We start from the raw sequence: 7,395 nt of genomic DNA on the forward strand, positions 1-7,395 counted from the left end.
CTGGTTGGCTGTACGGGTCTCCGGGCGCGCACGCTCCAAATAGTTAAGGGGCGGGGCAGCGCTCCTCTGGTTCCCACAGCCCGCCTGCCAATCTGCGGATGCAGGCGGTTGCGACCCAGCATGAGGTACTGGGCGGGGTGGGACTCTGCCAGTCCCCGCACTCACGGCTTACCGTCTCCCTGTTTTAAAACTTCAGCATCAGGGTCTTTTCCAATGAGTCAGTTATTTGGCCACCTGATGCGAAGAACTGATTCCTTTGGAAAAGACCCTGATGCTGGGAAAGATTGAAGGCGGGAGGAGAAGGGGACGACAGAGGATGAGATGGTTGGATGGCATCACCGACTCGATGGACATGAATTTGAGTAAACTCCGAGAGTTGGTGATGGACAGGGAGGCCTGGCGTGCTGCAGTCCATGGGGTCGCAAAGAGTCGGACCTGACTGAGCGACTGAACTGAATGCTTAGAATAGCAAGAGTGCTTTCTTTTTCCCGCAGTTGGACCCTCCGTTATACAGGTAAGGAGAGAACAGGACGCCCAGGAGAGCGTCCAGAGAAACACCAGCACTTACTAGGGGCAGGGAGGATGATCCAGAAGAAAAATCGGAGAGTAGCATCAAGGAGGAGGGGAAAAACCCTGGGAAGTTTCAAGGACGCCATGAATAACAAAGTCAGTCTCGACTGCTGCCAGGAAGCAGGTAAGATGAGGACAGAAAACTTGCTTGTACTTCGCAACACCAGTTTGGTAAGAGCGATGTCATTGTGAGGAAGTGGAGACACAGCGTCGATTGTTCCTTTCTCAAAGTTTGCCTTCAAGAGAGGAGAGAGAAAGCTAGAGCCAGAAGATGTGAGACATCACCTCAAATGAATTGGGAGACTTTCATCTTTCTCTGTGCCTCTTTTTTTTCTCTTAATATATATATTTTGTGTGTGCTTACAAAAGCAGATACAAAACACTTACAGTGTTTCAGGTGCACAGCTCCCTGATTCTTATACACATATGTTACTTTTATAATAGACACAACTATTATTGTTAGGTTATTTTCCATTATAGATATTTCAGATAATTTTCCATTATTGGTATTCCATTAGAGATATTGACAAACTACTGACTATAGTTACCTATGGTATACAGTAAACCTTTGTTGCTTGTTGCACATCTATTTTTTTAATTAGAATCTAGAAATCAAAAAAAGAAGAAATCTAGCAATCTATTCATACTAAGTCAAAAAAGTGGAATCATAATGTCATGTTTTTTAGCTATATGCCTCTTTTTTTGCCATAACATGCAGCAGGTGGCATATTAGTTCCCCAACCAGGGATCAAACCCAAGTCCCCTGCATTGGAAGCATGGAGTCTTAACCGCTGGACCACTGAGGAAGTCCCTGTCTGTGCCATTTTTCATTTCTCATATTAACGACCATTGGAATCTAGTGGGTGAGTAAATGGGTGCTGTTTGTTGGTTTTTTTTTAACATTGATACATGTACTGGGTTGAAGAGTATCCCCCTAAAATTCATGCCTATCCAGAACTTGTAAATGTCACTTCATTTGGAAATTAGATCTTTGCAGATGTGATCCAAATAAGGTCATGCTGGAGTAGGGCGGGCCCTAAATCCAATGACTAGTATCCTCCTAAGAAGAGAGAAGTTTAGACACAGACACACAGTGAAGGCCAATCGATGGTAGAGACAGAGTTTTGCAGCCACAAACTGAGGAGCTCCTGGAACCACCAGAAACTGAGAGAAACAAGGAGAGATTCTTCCTTAGAGCTTTCAGAGGGAACACAGCCCTGTTGACACCTTTACTTTGGACTTCTAGCCTCCAGAACTGGGAGAGAATAAATTTCTGTTGGTTGAAGCCTGCCCGTTTGTGGTAATCTCTCTTTTTTTTTTTTGGTAATCTCTTATAGCAGCCCTGGGAGACTAAAACACTAGATGTTTGCAATTTTTCACAATAAAAAATATGGGGAGATGAAAGTTTGATCATGCCCATTGCCAACAAGGATGTTGGGAAATAGTCTCAACTACACGGTGGTGAAAATATCAATTAGTCGAACTGTTTTTCTTTTTTTTTTCTCTTTTCTTTTTTGTTTTTCTTTTCTTTTTTTTTTTCTTTTGTTATGTCGAACTGTTTTTAGAGGATAATTTGGTAGCATCTAACAAACTGAAACCTGCATGACCTTTAACTAAGTGATTTCCCTCTTAGGGATCCATTCAATAGAATTGGGCTTCCCTGGTGGCTCAGATGGTGAAGAGTCTGCCCGCAGTGCGGGAGACCTGGGTTCAATCCCTGGGTCGGGAAGATCCCCTGGAGAAGGAAATGGCAACCCACTCCAGTGTGTGTTCTTGCCTGGAAAATCCCATGGACAAAGGAGCCTTGCAGGCTACAGTCCATGGGATCACAAAGAGTCAGACATGACTGAGTGACTTCACTTTCACTTTCAATAGAAATACTCAGCCAACCGCACACAAGGAGAGCTTTTGCAGCACTGTTTGTGGTTACAAAGATGTGGGTACTTGGGGCTGGACATCGGGACACTGTCCAGCCACTGCTGCTGCCATCCCTGCCCCTCAAGTACCATCTCCTTGGCATAATTCAATCTATGTGACTCCCCCCCCCCCAGCCCCACAGAGCTGACAGACCACTGATCACCTCTACTCATCAACTGCTTAGGAGATTGTAATCATGGTTGTCACAAGTGTGGCTTCAACTACGACAGTGGCAGTTGAACTGAAGAAAGGAGGTGGGCTTGCCATTGTTGAGGAAGACAGAGACTGGAGGTGGCTCTTGGATCTGTCTGAGTTGGGGACTGGGAGACAAGGTCAGTTGAGGATAGTTAAGTTTGGGTTGTTTGTGGGGCCCCTTAGTGGTAACGTCTGAGTCAGCTGCAGGGAGAGCTTTGTGCTGGAGCTTGCTGTGTCCCCAGAAGCTGGGGAGAGGTTGGAAAGCTTAGGGCCGTGATCTGAGTTGTGTTTAAAAGGGCTAATCTGGCTATGGGAGCAGAACGGATGAGGTGGGGAGAGTGGCAGCAGAGACCAGCAAGAGGCCGCTGCCCTTGTCGACAGGAGGAAGGTGATGGGGCTGGACCAGTTGATGGAGAGGCAGAGGAAAAATCCAGAGAGACTGCAGAGGCCGCTGCCTCAGCATTAATGTGGGGCTGATGTTCAAGCAGGTGGCATGGTGGCAGGGGCCCTGGGAGCATCTGAAGTGAGAGATTAGAGCCAGGGTAGCCAGCGGATGGGGAAGGGAGAGACCAGAGTCCACGTGCTCGAGTCCTCCCCCCTCCTTGCTCTCGCTGTCTGCCCGGGGGCTCAATTGCATCCCCCTGGTCTGTCAATCCTGCTCAGCCTGGTGCCCCAAGGGAAAAAAAAGCAGGGACGCCCTCCCCCCAACAGGGCATCACAGCATCACTGAAGTCCAAGTTTCAAGGGAAAGATTTTCTCCAAGGTGTGACCTTGCTGGCCAGCAGTCTCCTGCTCCCTGTCATTACAGAGGCCCACAGATGCGTTTCTTCTTTGCTCAGTTCCCACAGGTCCCTGGAGTGGTAATCCTCTGGAAGCAGTGGCTACGGGCCGGGCACTGAGCCAGACTTAGACTCTGCCCTTCAAGTTCCCAATCTGATCTGTAGGAGACGTGACATCAGGGGTCCCAGCCCAGGGTGATGGATGTTCAAAAGGGAGACACACAGGGCTGGGAGGGAGGTGCACAGAGGGGCGCCCACCTGAGTCTGCCTTGACCACAAGGTGACATCTAAGCTGAGTCCTTCAATAAATATTGACAGAACCCATGAGTACCTTCTGTCTGTGGCTTCCTTTTTGGGAGTGAAAGCATTTATTCATGAAAACCCACCTGGGCCCTCACCATCCCTGTGTCTTCTTTTAATACAATATTGGACACATCCCAAAATCAGTGTAATATCTGTGTGCTGTGTAGATTACCTATGTTGCATAGACACACATCACCTTTACGTTACACACATCACATTTTTGCATGTGAAATAGACAATAAAAGGAGCCCCCTTCACCCATCCAAGACTTCACAGAGTGCTGCCAGGTCCTGGGCAAGAATCTTTCTCCCCGAATCCCTTTCTCCTGCCCCTCTCTTCCCCCAGGAAGTAATTGCTAGCCTAAATTTGCTGTTTATCATTCCTCTTTCTCTTAGAGGTTGACCACTTCAGGATGCCCCCCTAAACAGTCTTGTGCTCAGTCTGCTGATACTTGAGCTTGACGAAATGGCATCATCCTGCTCGTAGACCCACACAGGGGACATGGGGAGCATTGGAGCATCCTCATGGAGTAAAACTAACGCCTGCTTTTCCTCTTCCTTTGGCAGATGCTGGTGCTTCTTACTGTCCCTTGGTTTGCCAGGAGGCACTTAATGACCTACAGACGCAAGATGTCTCTGGGGCCATGGTCAACGGCCCTCTTGTTCACAATGATTCCGTCACCTTCCCTTTAGGAGCACCCTTCCTTGCCCATTGCCGGCCAGGAGACACACTGCAAGAGGCAGAGTCCAGGTATCAGGAAACCCACAGGCCCCCTGTGGGAATCTTTCAGCACCCTCACCGCAAGTGACTCAGCAATGGAACGTTGCTTGCAAAACCCTGAGCTCCATGCTGTGCCTGCTGTGAGAGAGGTGAAGGGGGTCACCGCCTCACCCCTGCAGCCCACGTCACCTGGAGTGCTCCCCAAAGTGGAGTCCACACCCTGAGCCCGCTCACCCAGGCATCACACAGCCCTACCAGGCTTGCCTTCCCCACACACTCCTTGTGTGACTGATAAAGAAAAGTTGCGAAATCCAGATGTCCAGCAGAGTGACTTAGCAAAGCAAACTTTGCCTTGGCATCGCCCAAGTCGAGAATTGAAATGTCTACATCCTCATCCCCTTCCCATCATTTCCTTCTCCCTTTCACCTGATTTTTGGGGTCATCTCTTGGCTTTTTATAACTTTACCAATTGTATCAGCCCATTTGGGGTGCTGGGACAAAGTGTCACAGATGGTAGCACTTACAAACAGCAGAAGTTTATTGCTCACCGAGGCTTGCCATCAGAGATCAAGGTACCATCAGCATGGGGGAGGGTCTTCTTCCCAGGCTGCAGACTTCTCATTGTATCCTCACTGGGTAGGAGGACTGAAGAAACTGGATGAGGACACTTTGATGAGGACACTCATCCCATCTTGAGGACTTCACCCTGATGAGCTCATGACCTGAGCACCTCTCCCAGGCCCCACCTCCTAATAAATACCATTAGGGCATTAGGTTTCAATATATGAGTTTGGACAAACATCCTGACCATTGAACCAGATAAGCAGGCATCTCTCAATACAATGGTTTTGTTTTGTCTGCTTTGGAACTTTGTATAAATGCAATTATTCAGTATTATATTTGTGTCTAGATTCTGTGCTCAAAATTGGGAGGTTAATGTGAGTCATTGCATAATAGCCACATGACTGCTGTTCCTCTGGACAGATATTCTGCCAGTCATTGAGCCCTTCTGTTGAGGGATATTTGAGTGTTTTCCCACTTTAGCTAGCACAGCTAGTGGTGCTGCAAACATATAGTTGCCTAGTGGCACACATGTGTGTGTATTTCCATAGGTGTATATGTGTGTGTGTGTGTGTGTGTGTGTGTGTGTATCCCAGGTCATAGAGTATATACACTGGGTTGAATGGGCTTCCCAGGTGGTGCTAGTGGTAAAGAACCCACCTGCCAGTGCAGGAGACGTAAGAGACACAAGTTCAATCCCTGGGTCCGGAAGATCCCCTGGAAAAAGAAATGGCAACCCACTCCAGTTTTCTTGCCTGGAGAATCCCATGAACAGACGAAGCCTGGAGGGCTACAATCCATAGGGTTGCAAAGAGTCTGATGCGACTGAAGCAACTTAGCATATACTGGGTTGAATAGTGTCCCCCCAAATTCATGTCCAGGCTTCCGTGATGGCTCAAACAGTAAAGAATCTGCCTGCAGTGTGGGAGACCCGGGTTCAATCCCTGGGTTGGGAAGATGCCCTGCAGAAGGGAATGGCAACCCACTCCAGTATTCTGGACTAGAAAATTCCATGGACGGAGGAGCCTGGCGGTCTATAGTCCATGGGGTTGCAAAGAGTTGGACATGACTGAGCAACTAACACTTCAGTTTATTGTGCTTTGTTAATGCAATTACAGGAAGTTCTTACAGTATATACATTTGCAGCTCTGCCATTGTGTTTCCTCTTCAATGAGATGCCTGCTCACATCAATCTTCCCATTTTTCTATGGATTGCTTATCTTTATCTTAGTGATTTATCCATGGGATCCTCCATGGATAAATAGTGGATGAAGTGAAGTGAAAGGCACTCAGTCATGTCCGACTCTTGGTGACCACTTGGACTATACAGTCCATGGAATTCTCCAGGCCAGAATACTGGAGTGGGTAAATAGTGATTTATTCGTGAGATTCTCCAGACCAGGATACTAGAGTGGATAACCTTTCCCTTCTCCAGCGGCTCTTCCCAACCCAGGGATCAAACCCAAGTCTCCTGCATTGCAGATGGATTCTTTACCACTGAGCCACCAAGGAAGCCCCTCTTTGCACTTTCTTCATGATGTCTTCTGATGAACAGACTGTCTTAATTTTACTGTAATAAAATGTACCATTTTCTTGATGGTTCATGTTTTTTTTGTGTGTGCTTAGTTACTCAGTCATGTCCGACTCTTTGTGACCCCATGGACTGTAGCCTGTGAGGCTCCTCTGTCCATGGCATATTTCCGGCAAGAATACTGGACTGGGTTGCCGTTTCCTCCTCTAGGGGATCTTCCCAACCCAGGGATCAAACCTGCATCTCCTGCATCTCTTGCATTGCAGGCAGATTCTTTACCACTGAGCCACCAGGGAATCCCTCATGTTTTTAATATCCTGTTTAAGAAGCCTTTCCCTGCCCCTAGATTATGGAAATATTTGCCTACATTATCTTCTAGAAGTTGTCTTTGTTTTCCATGTATTCATGTACGTTGTGGGGCTTCCCAGGTGGTATGAGTGATAAAGAACCCACATGCCAATGCAGGAGACGTAAGAGATGCAGGTTCAATCCTTGGGTTGAGAAGATTCCCTGGAGAAGGGCATGGCAACCCACTCCAGTATTCTCACGTGGAGAATTCCATGGACACAGGAGCCTGGAAGGCTACAGCCCATGGGGTCACAAAGAGTTGGACACGACGGAGTGACTAACCCTTTCACTTCCTTCATGTATGTTGTGAGGCAAGGATCAAGTGTCTTTAAGAGAGCTGCAATTGTCCCAGTATTGTTTGAGATGAATGTCCTTTACCCACTGTCTTGAAATGCCAATTTTGCTCTATATTAAGTGTCCTTACAGCTGTGGGTCAGTTTTTGGCTCCCTGTTCCATTCCACTAATCAATT

The 7,395-nt window shown here is 47.5% G+C and overlaps 1 long non-coding RNA gene across 1 annotated transcript; it reads left to right on the plus strand.

The window, feature by feature from the left end:
- The first annotated feature begins 48 nt into the window (after positions 1-48).
- LOC122690668 lies at positions 49-5,383 on the plus strand. The gene is made up of 4 exons (XR_006340074.1): positions 49-125; positions 495-694; positions 1,289-1,433; positions 4,331-5,383. It is a non-coding gene; the product is annotated as an uncharacterized LOC122690668 (long non-coding RNA).
- The last annotated feature ends 2,012 nt before the right edge of the window (positions 5,384-7,395 follow it).

The sequence above is a fragment of the Cervus elaphus genome, chromosome X (assembly GCF_910594005.1).
Source record: "Cervus elaphus chromosome X, mCerEla1.1, whole genome shotgun sequence".
Taxonomy (NCBI): Eukaryota; Metazoa; Chordata; class Mammalia; order Artiodactyla; family Cervidae; genus Cervus; species Cervus elaphus.